General features: G+C 44.9%; 1 pseudogene; it reads left to right on the top strand.

Moving 5' to 3' along the window:
* Positions 1-16,530: 16,530 nt before the first annotated feature.
* LOC136469796 (uncharacterized) lies at positions 16,531-20,162 on the top strand (annotated as a pseudogene).
* Positions 20,163-20,423: the final 261 nt, after the last annotated feature.

Here is a 20,423-nt window from a genome sequence, read left to right as displayed (position 1 = left end):
ACCTTTAGTCCCGGTTGGGGTTACCAACCGGGACTAAAGGGTGAACCGTTAGTCCCGGTTGGGGTTACCAACCGGGACTAAAGGATGCGCCAGGTTCGCTCGGCTGGAGGGCCTTTAGTCCCGATTGGTGTTACCAACCGGGACTAAAGGTCCCTCTTTAGTCCCGGCTCGATGACCCGGGACTGAAGGTTCCACCTTTAGTCCCGGGATCGTTGTCTCGGCGCGGTAACTGGGACTAAAGGCTGTTACCGCCCGGGACAACAAGTCCATTCTGTAGTAGTGCTCCATATTCAATTGTACTTCACTTTCAAACTTTTTAAACATTAATCAAGTTTATAAATACCAAATACTGATACATTTCGATAGAGATTTATTTGAATTTTATATTTCAATATATTTTGCACAATAGGGTCAAAGTTACAATAGATTAACTTAGGGTAAAGACAGAGTAAACTACAAATTCGTACAAAATAATTAGAAAGAATAATATCCCACAATTTAGTCACAAGTGTGCTATGCGATATAGTAGTAGGTAGGGCCGGATATCAAGCCATCTTGGCTCGCCTGGGTCTGGCTCGTTAGGATAATGAGTTGACTCGGCCCGGCTCGTTATCCTAACGAATCAAAAGTCCAGCTCGGCTCGGCTTGGCTCGGTAACTAGCGCAGTTGGCTCACTGAGCCAGAGGGGAAGAAAGAGAAATTAGTAGTAAGTAACATACAGCTTGTTCACTGATTCCACGCAAAAGGAAACACACATATACATGGTCTGTATGTACTAATGAAGTGAGGACGTATGGTTAATATAAAATTTTGTCCTACAGATCGGGTTCCTTGCAGTTACTAGGCTAAAGATCAAGCAAATCAAAGTCTACAGATAAACAAATATCAGATAACCCGATAATCCGCCACATAGGGACAGGTCCGGAGTGCAACACAGCTTGAGAAGGTGACTTGGAGTTTGAAGTAGTGTGTGCTAGTGACAAACATATTGCGTTGTATGGGATGTTCTAGCTCGTTTGGCTCAGGGATGTTCTAGCTCGTTTGGCTCGTGAGCCAGTTCGAGCTGGCTTGTTATAGCTAACAAACTAAAATCTAAGCTTAGCTCGTTAGCAAGCTTCGAGTTTTTCGTCCGGACATGTGCCTCACTGCTAGGATTCTTTCAGAAATGAATTCTGTTTTGCTATTTTTTATGACCAATTCCGAAAATTTACTTTTAGAGACAACTCACGTTACAACCATCTCTATAAATCAATTCTAGAGAGAGTAAGAAACATCAACCGCTTCTGTAAATGGATTTCTAAAAGCAGATATATATCAGTCTCTAAAAATCTTTGATTTCTTGATGTCTTTGTGTAGAGACGGTTGCTATAACCATCTCTACATATCCTTTTTTATTGTCTTTACAATTGGTCTGTGAAGTACTGTAGTAGTACCGGCACCATCATCGTCCTTGATACATGCATGGGTCTTTTTTTTGCGTTTGAATAGATCACCTACGAGCCTGCAAGTAGTTTGAATGGCGCACGGATGATTAGCCATGATTGTACAGACATTAAAATGGTTGCCCTGATGTTAGTGTACTTGAGACGATCTGTGCTTTTCTTACTCGTGATTTTTGTACCCTCTCCGGTCACAAGACGTCATGGAAAAGGTCATGCATTTGAAACTAAAATTATGACTATCAATGGTTTCTAAATATAAATGATATTTGAGGAAAAATACCTTTATAATGATGTCAGGAATGATTGGACTCTATAATTATAATTTAGTAAAAACATAGTGGACCAATATGCAACTTTTTTAGTGGAAGGAATAGTAGTTTATGAGAAGAGTGGTTTGTGCTTTGGTCCAAGCAAGGACACGGAAGATCCTTTGGTCGATCTCTAATTTTTCAAGTAAGGTTTTGGGTACTTTTTTTTGAAATGGACAAAATTAGAGGTACTAGAATAATTTTCATTTTATAGCCGTCGATTAATCTAATCATGTTGTTTTTTTCGTGGGTACTAATCATATTGTTAAACTAGAGTATGTGTGACATATAAGTAATTTTGAGTATGACGATGTGGAACACAATGCTTAATACCAACCAGCAAAGTATAAGGAACAATTTCATAAAAAAAAAGTATAAGGAACAAAGAGCAACAAAAAATGGAACCAAGCACTTGCATATTCCGCGTGCTTGATCTGACCGGAATGATGTCGCCTGCTCACTTGCGATTGGCGGTCTTTTTGGTGTAATATGTGGCTACCGATGTTCAATATTTCCACGTTAATTAAGTTTGAAAATTAACCTCTAAGGCAGCATCATCATGAAGCACGTGAAGTGAAGTGGGCTTCCGATGGAAACGCACACGTAAACTTATAGAAGTGCTCGTTGAGAAAATTCGATTCTCCCATGACAGGCTAGGAATCTCTATCTCTAAGTATGATTCCTGCACCAAAAGCGGGCTAATGGATAGGGCCACGTTGCCCGCAAACCCTCGAGCCATCAGATCTAGTCAAGACTCGATATGGACCGTCCGATCTGGGTAGTAGCGGGTCTCACACCCGTTAAGCCGTCAACCTGGGTGCCGCGAATCCTTGTGAACCCACCCGCGGACACCTCCTAGGTCTGTCCCGATGCGTTTCTCTCCTCCAGTCCCCCACCGTCGTTCGCCTCCTCCGCACCTCCCTCCTCCTCCCGGCGAGGACGGTGAAAGGATCAAGATGCCCAAGAGGGGATGAATTGGGCTAATTCTAAAATTCTTTGCAATAATTAAAACGTACACTTCGCCCACTTCACTTATTGTGCCTAGAAAGTGTTTCTAATGTTCTACCGCACAAAAATTTAGCAACATAAGTTACAATCCTACTCTAGCATGGCAATTCTAGTAATGTAAAGACAAGTATTGAATTCCTCAAAAGTAAATGCTTAAAGTAAAGAGATGAGAAGGAACGCGGCGATGTTTTGTCGAGGTATCGGAGAGTCGCCACTCCCCACTAGTTCTCGTTGGAGCACCCGCGCAAGGATGTAGCTCTCCCTTGATCCGCACAAGGATCAAGTGCTCTCTACGGGTTGATTCTTCGATACTCCGTCGCGGTAAATCACCCACAACCGCTCACAACTTGAGTTGGGTGATCCACAAGCTCCACCGGATGATCACCAAGCTTCCAATCACCACCAAGCCGTCTAGGTGATGGCGATCATCAAGAGTAACAAGCACGGACTCTCACTTGACCACGACAAGCCTAATGAGAAGGGTGGATGCACATTTTGCTACTCTTGCTTTCACTAATGAGGCCTCTCTCTTGGATTCTCAAATCTCAATCACCTCACTAGTACCTTGCTCTTCTTGGCACTCTCAAGGGTATTTCTTAGCTGTTGAAATGAGCAAAAGTGATCTCTCAAACGAATAGAGGAAGTATTTATACACACTTGTTCAAAACAAACCATTATGTGCCACTACGGTGTGACCGGATGCTCCGGTCAAGGTGACCGGATGCTCCGGTCAAGGTGACCGGACACTCCAATCAGTTTTTCCCTTCACCGAGTAGTTAAGTTGTGATCGAACACTGACCAGCGTCCAGTCACAAAATCTGCCCTCTGGAGCCTTACTGATGTTGACCAGACTCTGGCACCCAGCGTCCGGTCACTTTGCTGCTCAGCGTCCGGTCAGTAGCCGGAACTTGACCAGCGTCCGGTTAGCACTGACCGGACGCGTTCGATCAGGATTCTCCCTCTCTGGAACCTTACTGGAGTTGACCGGACTCTGGCACCCAACATCCGGTCACATTTCACTCATCGTCCGGTCGCATCCAGACGACTTCACCTTGATCAAATGAACTGACCGGACTATGCGCCAGCGTCTGATCAACATTTGACCCTCCATTTACTTCCAACTCGCAATCATATGTGAATAAAGTTCGCTCCAATAGATCTAAGGGCTATTTAGGAGCTAACTAGTGCTAGATTTGATAAGTGTGTACCACACCTAACCCACTAGACTCACCTAGGTCAAGCTACCCGTCCATACCCCCCCTTAATAGTACAACCAAAGAAAAAACAAAGTCCTAAACTACTCTAAGTGTCTCTTCAACACCAAACGACACTTAGAACTAGTCAATCCTTAACCTTGTCGTCCATCCTTTGAAAACCGAAATGATTTCCATCATAGGGGCATGACAACCATGATTGTCCAATCAATTGTCATTACTATGACCTAACTTAATTGCATCTGCAAAACACACATTAGTCACAATAATCTTGTATTGTCATTAATCATCAAAACCCAACTAGGAGCCTAGATGCTTTCAATCTCCCCCTTTTTGGTGATTGATGACAATACAAACTCGAGTATGCAAAAGAGATGAGGTTTTTAACATGCTTGGTTCATATAAGCTTTTGACAATAAGAACAAAAGAGTTAGGAAAACTTATATGACACAAGCCACCAAGATGTACTCAATAGATATGAAATAAGCATGAGTACAAGAAATAAAGCTCATTTGCATCGGAGTAAAAATGCGGAAGCAAAACAAATGAGCATAACCAAGTGATATGACATATAAATAATTCAAAGTAGAGGGCACACATGTCACACATCACATAAATATCACATCACGTAGATATCACTATCACATAAATATAGTTCGATGCATGAAAGTAAAACATGAATGCATAATAGTGTATCACATAAAAAGCCAAAAATAATAGATAAGCTCCCCCTAGATATGTCGCTCCCCCTAAGTCTAACATACTCGATCCCTCTCCCCCTTTGGCGTCAAACACCAAAACCTAAGGGTCAGTCGACGGGGCTGCAGCGGACGAGTCGGGCGCTGAGGTGCAATGAGCGATCTGGAACTAGGCAGCATCATTGTCTGATCCTGAGCTCTGAGTAGTGTGATCCTTTGTCGCTAGGAGTGATGCTGAAGCGGTCTGGGTCAAATCTAGTACTGGTGTGGCCTGGGACTCTATAGGTATCACTGAAGCAGGCGGCTCTGATGATGCAACTAAAGAAGGGAGCGTCTTTATAGTCCCAGTGATAGGAGCAACTATGGAAGGACCAGTGACATATAGATCTGGTGGAGTAGGCTGCCCTGTCAACTCACTAAATGTTGCACCAAGGCTCCTAGAGACTGGGGTATCTGGCACAAACAGCGAGAAAGTCTGAGCAGGTGTAAAACACGTATGAAGAGGTGTGAACTGCGAGGCTGGCACTAGCGAGGCAAACCACTAGGACACCTGCTCTGTAGATGAAGGAAACTGTGTCGCTGGCTGTCCCTGACTCTAAAGCCCACTGGGCTGTAAAACTAGAGTCATAGAAGTGGTGGCAGGTTGGCTGATCTAGGGTGAAGGATGTGGCGGTGGAGCCCTAATAGCAGTAACAACATGCTACATGAATCCAAGTAACTGCTGCTACATGGCTTGCTACTGCTACTGTATAGCCTGCTGTTGTTGCTGGAACTCGTCCTGTCTGGCCTGAAACTATGCAAATATAGCTACGATCTCCTAGGCCTGGTGAGCCTGATCCTGCCTCATTCGCTCAAGTATAGCAAGTAGAGCGAGGTCTGTCTGTGGTGCAGGTAGAGCTGAACTAGACCTACCGGCCTCATAGTCATGTCGTCGAGGAGGCATCTGAGGGATATCCTGGTAGTCATCATCAGAACTATCGCTGGGGTCACTCTCGACCATACCCTCCTGCTAAGCATCTAATTGCTCCTCCTCTATAGCTGCAATGCCCCTAATAGTCTTATCCTGCTGGGCTACAGTCTCTGGCACCTCTAGACGATGGTGTGACTAGCTAGGTGTCCTCATTGCACTATGGCGGAGCATCTGAGTCATGTTATATGCAGGGAACTCTATAGTAGCATCACTATACTCGGCTAGCATCTTAGGAGGCCTCACTGTAACTGCCCTATGAATCAAGAATGTAATCCAGTGAGTATATGGCAGCTGCCTGTGACATCTGAACCCCTCTACAAGAGTGTTCTCCATCTCTGATAGAATAAGACCCCAAATATCAAACACAGTCTGCTGCATCAGAGAGTTCAGTAGCCATAACTAAATGCAAGTCAAGCCCTCACGATATCCCATCCTCGGGAGCAGGGTCCTCCTTATGATAGCATCTAGCAGTCTCACTGTAGGAGTAAGATCCCTGGGTGTCTTACTCGACCCCTCGCCGAAAGGCTCTGTGAAGCAATGATGGACCAAATCTATAGGAGGCACAGGATTGCCATGAGGGCGTCGAGGAGGCTCTGTCTGACCATAGCACACCTCATGTACCCAGATGGGTTGCTCCTGAAGCATGAGAATATCTCTGACCCTAAAGCTCATTAGCATGTAGTCTCTGCCTCTAAATGCAAAATGTATAAATCTGTGTTGTAGGTCAATCCAAAGTGTAGCATAAAACTCACGGACCCATGATGGTACATATCTGCCTATCCGTCCAAGTAAATCTGTCAGCCCTGGTAGATAAGATAGGTAAGGGCGAATCTGCTCTCCTACTGCTGCTACAATGGCCTCAATGGAACAGACCCTATGAGACCTAAATGTAACCCCACTATTAAGATATGCATTACAAAAATCTTCCTGCAGTGGTGTATAGAAGCCCTCTGAAGCACGCTCATCCCTCCTAGGCAGGAACCACTCCTCGAACTGCACAAATCTGAGCTGCTGAACCTGCTTGGCCATGGTGGCCCTCAAATCCAGATGAGTCGCTAGAGGTGAACCCTATGGTCTAGGTGGCGGACAAGAACCCCTTCGCTGTGTCTTTGGCCTCGGTGTCACCTAGGTACGGGTACGACTAAAGCGGCGAAGCTGTGGTGCCTGCTCTATCACATCAGTCTACTCTCCCTCCTAAGCCTGCTCTGTCTACTACTATGGCTCCCCCTAAGGCTGAGTCTCCTCCAAAGCAACACGGCGTCTCTCAAGCATGACAGTCCTAGCTGGACTACCATGACGACGCTCAACCTGCTCAATAGCTGCCCTCTGTGCTGGTGAAAGTTGATCTGCAATCTGGACTCCACTCCTAGCACCTCCTCTCTCTACACGCTCTACGGTGGCTGCAACTGCGACTGCTCTCGCTGTATCAGCATTTGCACACTTCTGCTTCTTGGATGTAGTCTTCTTAGTCGCCTTGCCTTTCACATCAGCAGGCAGGCGAGGCAGCTGCCTTAGATCCTCATCACCTAGACCACCTCCGGAATTCTTGACACGAGCCATCTAAAATGAACTGCTGCCTCAGACAAGAAACAATTGCCAACTATCACTTCTGAGGCTTGGCCTCGATCTATACTCGCGAGCTTGGCTCCGAGTTGACTGAGAACTGCCAAAGAGACCTCAGAAACACCGACTCGCTGCACGTTAGAATAGATTGGATATATGAATAATTTCAATATACATCTAGAGATACGAAACCCTAAGAAGCAAGCACTAGGTGCGAAATTGGAAATGAGGGCTTGCTACCTGATGAACCGGTGATCCAAAAAACAGAGGAACGAATCCTAAGGGCACCACCAGAAAAATGCCTAGGGTTAGGGTTGCAATGCATTGTGGATCGGCAGCAGTGATGACATAGGGCAGTGCAATGTGGCTCAGGCACGTGGAGCAGAGGCACTGGCACGGTGGTTGCTGGCACGGCGGTGTGGGAGCGAGGCGCGTGCACGTTTAGATGGCGCGGGAGCGGCACGGAGCAGGTGCGCGGGACAAGCGGCGGCGCATGGGCGTGGGAGCAAGGGCGCGGGCGCTGGAGCTTGTGGCGGCTCGGCGATGTCAGCGCGGGCGATAGCGATGGTGGGGATTAGGTCAATCGATGGGATTTTATGGTGGCCCCCCAACATGACGGGAAAGGAAAGGAATAAGAGTTCGCAATCCACACGGCATCTATTGACCGAACGCTCCGGTGGCAACAATCAAACGCTGCCACCCAAAGTCCGGTCGACTCCAGAGAGGTCCAAATCCCCTGGAGTCGTGACCGGACGCGTCCGATCACCACTGAACGGACGCAGCCAGAGTCTAGTCAATCATGTCTTCATCGTCTTCGCTTGACCGGACGTAGGATCACCTTCTAACCAAATGTAGGGAGAACACTGTTCCAGCGTCCGGTCACTCCTTCATAGCAATGGTTCACCTCCTGTGAACTGACCGAATGCAGGGGAGCAGAGTCCGGTCCAACGTCCGGTCACTCTTTTTCAGCAAATCTTCAACGTCCTTCGTGCTGCCTTTTCCCAATCAAACCCCAACCTCAATAAGATCCAAATAAACACCAATTAGAACTGATGTGAGTGATCTCTCTCAAACCCTCAAAATTTTTTAAAGTATTTTGCCTTAGGCTATAATTCTTTTAAGAAAATAGGCAATAAAAGGGTGATTGAAGAGAAACAACAAAACAACATACATGCATATGCAATACTTGAAAGTAATTCTAGTTGCTTGTCAAGTTTGATCCAAGGTTAAGCTTCTTCACATGCTTTTCGATGGTTATCTTAACCATGTTAGACAAGCCCTAAATGCATTACCAAACATTAAACATGTTGTATATTGCAATGCAAGGGACAACACAAGCTCATTTTCTATTGAAGTTGCTAAAATCAAGCACATTGAGCTCATTCCTCAATCGACAAAAAGTCGCCTCATCTAGCGGTTTAGTGAAAATATCCGCCAATTGATCCTTGGTCCTTACACCTTCTAATGAAATATTATTCTTAGCAACATGATCTCTAAGAAAGTGATGGCGGATATCTATGTGCTTGGTGCGAGAGTGTTGAACCAGATTATTAGCAAGTTTTACCATACTCTCATTGTCACACAAAAGATGTACTTTTTCTAGAACTACACCATAGTCTAGCAAACTTTGCTTCATGTAAAGTATTTGTGCACAACAAGCACCCGCGGCAATGTATTCCACTTCGACGGTGGACAAAGCCACACTATTTTGCTTCTTGGAGGACCAAGACACAAGTGATCTACCAAGCAAATGTCACCCTCTGGATGTGCTTTTTCTATCAACTTTGCAACCAGCATAATCCGAATCAGAATAGCTAATTAATTCAAATCTAGCTCCTTTGGGATACCAAAGACCAATGCTTGATGTGTGCTTAAGGTACCTAAGGATTTTTTTAACGACACTTAAATGAGTTTCCTTAGGATTAGCTTGAAATCTAGCACACATACACACACTAAACATGATGTCGGGCCTAGATGCGGTTAAATATAACAAGCTACCAATCATAGAGCGGTAGAGAGTTTGATCAACCGTGTTACCTCCCTCATCTAGGTCGAGATGTCTATTAGTTAGCATTGGTGTCTTGATTGGCTTACATTCATCCATTTTGAATCTCTTGAGAAGATCATTAGTATATTTCTCTTGAGAGATGAAAATCCCTTGTCTCATTTGCTTGACTTGAAATCCAAGAAAGAATGTAAGCTCTCTAATCATTGACATCTCGAACTCCTTCGACATCAATTCACCAAACTCTTTGCAAGAATCTTCATTTGATGATCCAAATATGATATCATCAGCATATACTTGACAAATGAAGATATATCCATCAAGCTTCTTGGTGAATAGTATGGTGTCGACCATCCTAATGATGAAGCCCTTCTCAATGAGGAAGTCCCGAAGGCGCTCATACCAAGCTCTTAGGGCTTGCTTGAGCCCATATAGCACCTTGAACAACCTATAAACATGATTAGGATATCTAGGGTCTTTAAATCCAGGAGGTTGATCAACATAGACTAGTTCATTTATAAAGCCATTTAAAAATACACTTTTCTCATCCATTTGATATAATTTTATTTCATGATGTGATGCATATGCAAGGAGGATACGAATGGCTTCTAGTCTTACAACCGGTGCAAAAGTCTCTCCAAAATCCAACCCTTCAACTTGAGAGAACCCCTTTGCAACTAGTCTTGCCTTGTTCCTCATAACAACGCCTTGATCATCTTGCTTGTTTTGGAACACCCACTTTGTTCCAATGACTCTTGCACCTTGTGGTCGCTCTTCAAGAGTCCAAACTTCATTGCGGGTCAAGTTGTTTAACTCTTCATGCATGGCATTTATCCTATCCGGATCTTGAAGAGCTTCTTCTACCTTGGTAGGCTCAAAGCAAGAGATAAAAGAGTGATGTTCAATACATGAAGCAAGTTTTTGAGATCGAGTCATTACACCCTTTGATGGACTCCCTATGATAAGATCTTATGGATGAGCTTGTAGTAGAGGTGTATTTCTTCTATTAACCACTTGAGAGGGAGGTTGTGGAGCATCAACATCTTGTGCTTGTATCACCATTTGATCAAGGGAGACATGAGTATCTTCATTTTCAACTCTCCCATCTTTATCACCATCTTGTGGCACATTTGATGAAAAAGGTGGATTAATCACTTGTACATTATCTTCTTCATCTTGTGGCTTGATGTCTCCAACCAGAGTATTCTCTATGGCCTCCCTCAATGGTTCATCACCTACATCATCAAGATTCTCATGTGCTCCTTGGAAGCTGTTAGATTCATCAAATTCCACATCATATGTTTCTTCAACCAAGCCGGTGGCATGATTAAATACTCTATATACTTTGGACTTTGATGAGTAACCAACAAGAAAACCAATATCACAATGTCTTTGAAACTTCCCTAGGTATTGCCGCTTCTTATAGATGTAGCATTTGCAACCAAACACCTTAAAGAAAGAGACGTCCGGCTTCTTCTCATTGAGTAACTCATAAGGTGTCTTGCCAAGAAACTTTTGAAGGAATAGGTGGTTGGATGCATAACATGCGGTGTTGATAGCTTCCGCCCATAGAGCTTCGGGTGTGTTGTACTCGTCAAGCATTGTTCTTGCTAGTGTGATTAATGTCCGGTTCTTTCTCTCAACTATACCATTTTGTTGAGGAGTATATGTTGCGGAGACCTTATGCTTGATCCCAACTTTATCACAATAGGCTTCAATATTTGTGTTGTCAAATTCCTTTCTATTGTCACTTCTAATCTTCTTGAGCTTCACCTCAAACTCATTTTGTGCTCTCTTGGCAAACTTCTTGAAGCATGATGCAACTTCAGATTTATCATGAAGGAAGAACACCCATATATATCTTGAGTAGTCATCAACAATCACAAGACAATAAAGATTTCCTCCCAAACTCTTGTATGTTGTTGGTCCAAATAAGTCCATGTGAAGGAGCTCTAGCACTCTTGTGGTTGACATGAAAGCCTTTGTAGGATGAGTGTTTGCAACTTATTTGCCGGCTTGACATGCACTACAAAGCTTGTCCTTCTCAAACTTCACATCCTTCAACCCTCTCACCAAATCATTCTTCATTAGCTTCTTGAGTGAGCTCATCCCAACATGAGCAAATCTTCTATACCATAGCCACCCACGTGTTGTTTTGGTGAATAGGCATATCTTCAAGTTAGCATCTTCAGAGGTGAAGTCCACTAGATATAGGTTGTTGTATCTAAATCCCTTGAATATCACTTGATCATCATCTTTCTTGGATACAACCACTTCCTTCTCGGTAAATAGGCATTGAAAGCCAAGATCACACAATTGTCCAACAGATAGCAAGTTGAAACTCAATGAAGCAACATATAACACATTTGAGATTGAATGATCATTTGATATTGCCACTTTGCCCAATCCTTTAACTTTGTCCTTTGAGTTGTCACCAAATGTAATTCTTTCTAATCCAGTGAGGTGAACATACAAGGATCACCAATCATATGTTATGTGCAACCACTATCAATTACCCAATGACTTTCATCGGTCTTATAGTTTACCTACACACAAGAGATCAAGCTTGTTTAGGAACCCAAACTTGTTGAGGGCCCTTCACTTTCTCAACAAGTGACTTTGCTACCTAAATTTTCTTAGGCCTATTCTTGTTGGAAGGTCCTAAGAACATAACTTTTATCTTTCCACTAGAGTCCTTTCTAAGCATGTAATGAGCATTGAAAGCAAAGGGTCTAGCATGGTTGGGTAAGGGTTGTGGTGGTAGAGTTTGACACTCATGGGCAAAGTGACCTTCTTGTCCACACTCAAAATATCTCTTTGGCTTTGGCATTGACTTGTGTTGTTGTTTTTGAGCTTGAGCCTTCTTCTCTTGATTTGCCAAATATCCAATTCCACTTCTATCCATCTTCATGATGATGTTCATTAGTAGCTCACTTTGAAGATGCTTGCCTCTTGTGAACTTGCTCAATCCAATCTTGAGGTGTTCTTTCTCCAACTTGAGCTTCTTGTTCTCTTCCTTGAGTGCATCATTATTTTTCTCTTCCTTGAGTTTCTTGTTCTCTTCTTTGAGCTTCTCATTCTCAAGAATCAAATCACCATCATGATCAAGAGTTTCTAGCACTATAGTGTTGGTGGTTTTGAGCTCTTCAAGATCTTTCTTGAGCTTTTCATTATCATGCTTGAGCTTGATATACTCATCATAGTTGTCGATTTCAACCACTTGCTTGTCTTTGCCACTAGATCCTTGCTCAATGCTCTCAACAATTAAATCATCACATGATGTAGCTATATCAATCTTAACAACATCGTTAGTAGCATCATGTGGCTCATTGGATAAAAATTCTTGAGTGATAACAAGATTATCATGATTGATCTTGAGAGTCGTATATTCTTCTTTTAGCATATTGTGGCTAGTGATGAGCTCATTATGTATCCTCTCAAGTTTATCATATTTTTCTTTAAGCTCTTTCTTAGAAGATTTGAGATCCTTGAGTTTGGATGACATAGCATCATTTGCTTCTCTAAGCTCAACACTAGCCTTTTCTGCTATGTCACATTTAGCTAAAAGAGAATCATTCTTTATTTCAAGCTTTTCATTCTTAGCTCTTGACTTTCTAATGATCTTAGTATATTGATTTAGCAATTTAACAAGATCATCATATGAAGGTGATTCAAATTCATCATCATCACTATCACTATCACTATCATCATTGTTAGCATGATCATCACCAATACTATCATCATCATTTGACACCTTTTGTTCACCCTTGGCCATAAGGCATAGGTGTGTAGAGGATGGTAGCGGTGGTGTCGGTGAAGATAATGAAGAGTCAATCACAATTGCAGCCACCTTCTTATTCTCACTATCATCATCGGATGAGCAACTTGATGAATCAATGTCCATGAGCCAATCACCGATGATGTATGCCTTGCCATTCTTCTTTTTCTTATGGAAGTCCTTCTTGCCATCCTTCTTCTTATATGGCTTGTTTTTTTCTTCTCATCTTCTTCATTACTTGAGTCATCTTTCTTGCCCTTATACTTGTTCTTGTACTTATCTTTCTTGGGCTTGGTGCATTGATGTGCCAGATGACTAAGTTCTCCACAATTGTAGCAATCCATCTCCGAGATTGGCTTCCTTCTAGTGCTAGTGAAGAACTTCTTTTTCTTCCCATCAAACTTGGCACCATTCTTATTGAGCTTCTTTAGCATCTTGGCGGTTCTTCTCATCATGAGAGCAAGACTTGCATCATCAATTTCATCATCACTTGAGCTCTCATACTCAATTCTTGCTTTGCCCTTCTCTTGGCTAGCCTTGAATGCCAAGTCTTTATCTTTCTTCTTGGTAGAGGATGAGCCATCTTGTAGCGTGATGTGCATATACATCTCATGAGCATTGATCTTTCCCAAGATTTAAGTCAGTGTAGCGGTGGAAAGATCACCTTGATGAAGCACCATCACAATATGCCCATATTTATCAATGGGGAGAACACTCAAGATTTTTCATACAACATCGGATGGTTGCATTTGAGTGAGTCCAAGCCCATTGACTTCCTCTACAAGAACATTCAAGCATGAGTACATTTCATTAGCACTCTCTTTAGGAAGCGTCTCAAAAGAATTAAGCTTTTTCATTATGAGATGATAGCGTTCCTCATGCTCGCTCTTAGTTCCCTCATGGAGTGCACAAATGTCCGACCATAGTGCATGGGTGTCCTTGTGGTTCCTCACCCGGTTAAACACATCTTTGCAAAGGCCTCTAAAGATAGTGTTTCTAGCCTTTGCATTCCACTTTTCGTAGTTCACTTCATCGCCTTGAAGGTGCATGGGATCCTGAGGTTTTGGGAATCCTTATGAGGCAGCTCTAAGCATTCCAATATCTAGAGCTTCTAAATACGCCTCCATTCAGATTTTCCAATAAGAAAAATCATCTCCCTCAAAGATAGGAGGAGGACCATCCCCGTGAGACATCTTTCTCTAGGCGGTTAAGCCTAAATACGTGAGCATGAGGCTCTGATACCAATTGAAAGGATCAAGATACCTAAGAGGGGGGGGGGTGAATTGGGCTAATTCTAAAATTCTTTGCAATAATTAAAGCCTACACTTAGCCCACTTCACCCCTTGTGTCTAGAAAGTGTTTCTAATGTTCTACCGCATAAAAGTTTAGCAACCTAAGTTCCAATCCTACTCTAGCATAGCAATTCTAGGAATGTAAAGACAAGTATTGAATTGCTCAAAAGTAAATGCTTAAAGTAAAGAGAGGAGAAGGAACACAACAATGTTTTGCCGAGGTATCGGAGAGTCGCCACTCCCCACTAGTCCTCGTTGAAGCACCTGCGCAAGGGTGTAGCTCTCCCTTGATCCGTGCAAGGATCAAGTGCTCTCTACGGGTTGATTCTTCGACACTCCATCGCGGTGAATCACCCACAACCGCTCACAACTTGAGTTGGGTCATCCACAAGCTCCACCGGATGATCACCAAGCTCCCAATCACCACCAAGCCATCTAGGTAATGGCGATCACCAAGAGTAACAAGCACGAACTCTCAGTTGACTACAACAAGCCTAATGAGAAGGGTGGATGCACACTTTGCTACTCTTGCTTTCACTAATGAGGCCTCTCTCTTGGATTCTCAAATCTCAATCACCTCACTAGGATCTTGCTCTTCTTAGCACTCTCAAGGGTGTTTCTCACCTGTTGGAATGAGTAAAAGTGATCCCTCAAATGAATAGAGGAAGTACTTATACACCCTTGTTCAAAACGAACTGTTATGTGCCATTACGGGGTGACCGGACGCTCCGATTAGTTCTCCCCACCACCGAGCAGTTAAGTTGTGACCGGACATTGACCAGTGTCCGGTCAGCACTGACCAGATGCGTTTGGTCATGAAATCTGCCCTCTAGAACCTTACTGATCTTGACCAAACTCTGGCACCCAGCGTCCGGTCACTTTGCTACTCAGCGTCTGGTCAGTAGTCGGAACCTGACCAGCATCCGGTCAGCACTGACCGGACGCGTCCGATCAGGATTCTCCCTCTCTGGAACCTTACTAGAGTTGACTTGACTCTAGCACCCAGCGTTCGGTCACATTTCACTCAGCATTCGGTCGCATCCAGACGACTTGACCTTGATCAAATGAACTGACCAGACTCTGCGCCAGCGTCCAGTCACACCGGAACCATCGTTCGGTCAACATTTGACCCTCCATTCACTTCCAACTCACAATCATATGTGAATGAAGTTAGCTCCAATTGATCTAAGGGCTATTTAGGAGCTACCTAGTGCTAGATTTGACAAGTGTGCACCACACCTAACCCACTAGACTCGCCTAGGTCAAGCTACCCATCCATACCCCCTTAATAGTACGGCCAAAGGAAAAACAAAGTCCTAAACTACTCTAAGTGTCTCTTCAACACCAAACGACACTTAGAACTAGTCCATCCTTAACCTTGTCGTCCATCATTTGAAAACCGAAACGATTTTCATCATAGGGGCATGACAACCACGATTGCCCAATCAATTATCATTACCATGACCTAACTTAATTGCATCTACAAAACACACGTTAGTCACAGTAATCTCGTATTGTTATTAATCACCGAAACCCAACTAGGGGCCTAGATGCTTTCAGGCGGGGTGCGGGCACCGTCGACCCCGGTTGTCCCGCTAAGCCATCAACCTGGACCCGCGCCGCCAGCCATGCTCACGGCCTGTCTAGCGTGCGTCCGTGCGCCCCTCGCACCTACGAGATTTCCCCCTTCTTCCCCATGGGAGCAGAGCAGAGTGCGCGCTCGACGCTGCCGATTATGGCCAGGGGAAGAGCGGCCAATGGCGATATAGCCTGCCTAGGTCCCTCGCGCACCCGTGCAACCACAGGCGTTGCGCGGCTGCGCCCACGCGGTTTGCCGGCGATGGTAGCCGGTGAGGAGGAGACCGCTCGCGGGCGACCCCTCGCACCTCCCTCCTCCTCCCTACGTGGGTGGAGGCCCCAGCGGCCCCGACGTAGGTGGGGTGCTGGCGCGGTGGCCCTAGCCACTCCTGTCCAGGCCATCCCGGTGTCGGATGAGGCCCCAGCGACCCTGTCAGCTCTCGCCTGTAGCGCACGCCTAGGATCCCCTCGATCCAGTCGCTTTCGCTACCTCGGGTCCTCGGCGGCTTCGCTTCCTCTCCCTCTTCTTGCCGGCCACCTTTCTCATTGTCTCCATGTCGGCCGCCGCCAGACCTTTGTTGAGACGACGCAGCATTGGGCCAGTGTGCAAGATGCCGGATCCATCAGTTTGCCCGCCTTGAGCTGAGTCATTCGTCCATGGCTAGCCGCAAGTGATGTTGGCATGGATTGCGTCGACGATGGCAGTGGCTAAGAGGCATCGTTCTCGGCTGGATGAACGCCGCCATGATTTACAGCCAAAATCCATGGCGTCTGTACCTCGCTCTCCCGCAGCAATGGACTCCCACTCCTCTCCTCCAGGCAACGAGGCAACCGCCAGATTTGGCACTGATCCAAGCTGTGAAGGTGAGGCCCAGGTTTGCCTCTGTCCCATGATGTGATTTATCCCTCTCCTCTCCTATTGCTTAGGATTATTCTCCTCGTATGGACGATCTGACTTCTTATAGATCTTTATTGTAATTCTATTAGAATTTAGAAAGCATTTGTATTCAAATATTTTCAGGAAGGAGAAGTGAGACAAAATGATTAGTTAGCTCTTGAATGTGCATTGATTGAGTAGGAGAAATTTCGTAGTTCTAAATTATGCAGTGCTCAGTGTTATCATTCTGAAACGATTTCTAACCTTAAGCCCAAACAAGCGCAATCTGAACCTAGTTTGGGATTTGTAATGGTACTTTTTGTTACGCTACCATTTTATCAAGGATTAAGTTCACTTTTGACCCCTCAACTATTAGGTTCGTTTAATTTTGACCCTCAACTACAAAACCATCTAATGCTGGTACCCCAATTGTCAAAACCGTTCACTTTTAGCACCTGGACGCGGCTAGGGTTGTTTTGTTCAGCGTGGAGCGGGTTTGACCACGCCACGCTGGCGTTGACCACCACGTAGGACGTTGCCCTCCATCTAGAGACAAGTGGGGCACACGCGTCAACCACCCATCCCCTCCCTCTCCATCCTCACAGTAGCGCCCCCACGCCGCCTCTGGCCCGAGCATCACCGGCGCCGTCCCCCATGGCAGCGCCGCACCTACGCCGCCACCATGTCCCACAATGCCACGCGAGCAGGGACACCGCGTCCCGCTCGAAGCTCGTCCTCTATGTCCTGCTCGTCCCGCTCGCTGCTCGGCCACCGTGTCCCACCTGTGCGGCCACCGTGTCTCGCCCACGCGGCCACAGCGCGGCACCTCCTCCACCTTCCTGGAGGCAACGAGCTCAGGCTGGGCCTAGAGATGGCGCGGGCCGAGCAGACCCAGGCGCGAGAGCAGGCGGAGCTCGCCAAGCTGCGCCTCGAGGAGTCGCGGCGTGCCACCAGCGAGAGGGCCGCGGCAAAGGCGAAGGTGGAACTCGATGATGTCATGGAACGCCACGCGGCCACGCTCACGGACCTGTGGGCGGCATGAACGGAGGCCGAGTCACTGGAGAAGGCGCGCGCGCTCCACGGTTGAGGCAGGCGCAGAGGTGGCGTGGGCACGAGAGTCGCTGGAGAAGGAGCTGACCGATGCCAGAGCTTCAAGCTGCCATGGCTGAGCCACTCGCGCGAGTTGAGGGAGAAGAGAGAGGCGCATACGCGCGACTGAGGGAGAAGAGAAAGGTGCGGCGGCCGCGGTGCGGGAGCTAACCGATGGCAGAGCGCCGCCGGCGCCGAGCAGCTTGGCGTGGTCGTCGAGCAGCAACCCGGCGGCGGCAGCCCCTGTCCTCGCCGGAGCTCCATGGTGAGCTTGGTCTGGCGCAGGGAGCGACTGTCGTCGTAGCCTGCTCGTGCACCGCTGTCGTAGCCTGTTGGCGTGCCATCGCCGTAGCCAGCTCGCCGCCGTTGTCTCCTTCACGCACGCAAGAACAGGAGGAAAGAGAGGGCCAGTGTGGCATGGTCAACGCTAGTGTGGCATGGTCAAACCTGCTCCACGTTGGACAAAATAGCCCTATCCACGTCCAAGTGCTAAAAGTGAACGGTTTTGACAGTTGGGGTACCAGCATTAGACGGTTTTGTAGTTGAGGGTCAAAATTAGACGAACCCAATAGTTGAGGGGCCAAAAGTAGACTGAATCCTTTTATCAAAATCGAATTTGTACCAATGTTGCATTTCATTCACTCTCGAAATTGCTTTTATTCACTATGCTATAAGATAAAACAGGAAAATAAGAAAAGCGGCGTATGCAATAAGGTATTCTTTTCTATGCATTTGGCAGAGGAAATATTCAGGCTTTCAGCACATGTAAACTACCCTATATTTAATTGAGCACCTTTGTTAGCCCATGTTGCAGTAATCTACTATCACAAGATCGTGTCTTTGTTTCATGGTTCTGGGGTCCAAATTTGTTTAACCGTGGCGTTCCTTTCCTCTCTTCAGGAAGAGTAGAAGGGACGAAAAGAAGACAGCGTTGCCAAGCAGCCGGCCCATGACAAGGTTAGGATGCGTGCTTGCTGTTCTTGCGCTCTGGCATTTCTTGGAGGCTTTGGTTTGATCGGGTATTGCTTCCATTGTTCAGGAAATTTGCCGCCTGCTTGGTGAGCAGGCGCAACCTGAATGTCAACCAATCAAAACTGATTCAACACGAGTTGATCAACAGAAAGAATCAGTCGCGATGCCACCGTTGATATCGACGTGGAACTCTACAAGCTGGTCCACAATAGTGATAGTGACATCGACATTGTATTTGCACTTCTGATTGTGCTCTTGCTCAGAAAGGTATGGGTTTACAAAGAAAATAAGGCAGTTCATTGTCTGACGATGCTTATCTTGTTCCTTTTTTGGTAGATAATCTCAAATCATGAATTCTGAACTTTTGGATGAATATCTCGAATGTGTAGATGTTTTGTATATAATGTGCTTATAAGAATGAACAAGTTCCTTGCAAAACTGAATAAATTAGACTAGAAACCTGTAAGGATCATTCAACTTCACAAGAATCTTAACTGCAGTATGGTATAATGTGGAAATGCATGCCTAACATTGATTAGTATCTTTTATGCACTTTAAGCAACTAATCCAAAGAAAAAATCTCAATATGTTTTCAATCGAGTGATACTGTCATAACACATTAGTCCACCTCACAGCCTCAGTTGTCATGTGCAACACATTGGAAAGTTATGCTACGCTAAAATTATCGCTGCATAATACTTGTACTATTGGACTGACAAACAAAACAAATCTTCAATCAGGTTGTTAGCTCCAACTTCAAGGCCCATCATAAAAAAATTACAGAAAAGGGGCTATAAAGCTACCTCACGATGAACTTCCCTACATCTTGCATACACATAGGTAATAACTTAGACATCTATTCCTTTTATTTTGTGCTTATACTGATTCATATGGATTCTGAACTGGCAAGAAAGAGCTCTTGCAGGACAACCTACCGTGCTCCCCTGGGTCAAACCCTAGACAGCAAAAACACCCTCTTTGCCGGTAAATTCCAACAGCGAGGCTAGGTTAGGGTCCATCACATATCTCAAGGTAATAACCTATTTCCTTCCCAGCAGTAGAAATAGAACAATAGTAACAGAAGCTCGTTTAAATTTCTTATCTCTATATAAGAGAAAAAATGTGCACCAAGACCTACCAAAAATTAACCCAATTGGAACTCAACTCATCTTTATTTGAAACCTTCTAATTTTCTAAACCAACAAGTAAAAAATAAAAAGGTAAATAAGTAATTAAAAAAAGCATCTCTGGCTGGACCAGGTTATAGCTTAAGCTCCATCATCACTTTCGGTTCCACATGATATTAGCAAAGTTCCCTTGCACATGAGACAAATGTATCACATTTATCCTATTCTCCAATCTTCATAGTTCTGATTGAGTAAACCTAAAGTATACTGGCCATAATCGAAACTCAGTATAGGCATACAACCAAAAAAAAACATGTTCTGGTTTTTTTCCCTTTTACACACTTGCAGCCACTATTCAACAAGCAGGAACATGGAAATAGAAGACAGACTTGGAACAGAAGGGTTATATAGCTATTGCATGCTGCAGTCATTATATATATATATATATATATATATATATATATATATATATATATATATATATATATATATATATATATAG

Source organism: Miscanthus floridulus, chromosome 8 (assembly GCF_019320115.1).
Source record: "Miscanthus floridulus cultivar M001 chromosome 8, ASM1932011v1, whole genome shotgun sequence".
NCBI classification, from domain to species: domain Eukaryota; kingdom Viridiplantae; phylum Streptophyta; class Magnoliopsida; order Poales; family Poaceae; genus Miscanthus; species Miscanthus floridulus.
This window is presented reverse-complemented; position numbering and strand designations above follow the sequence as displayed.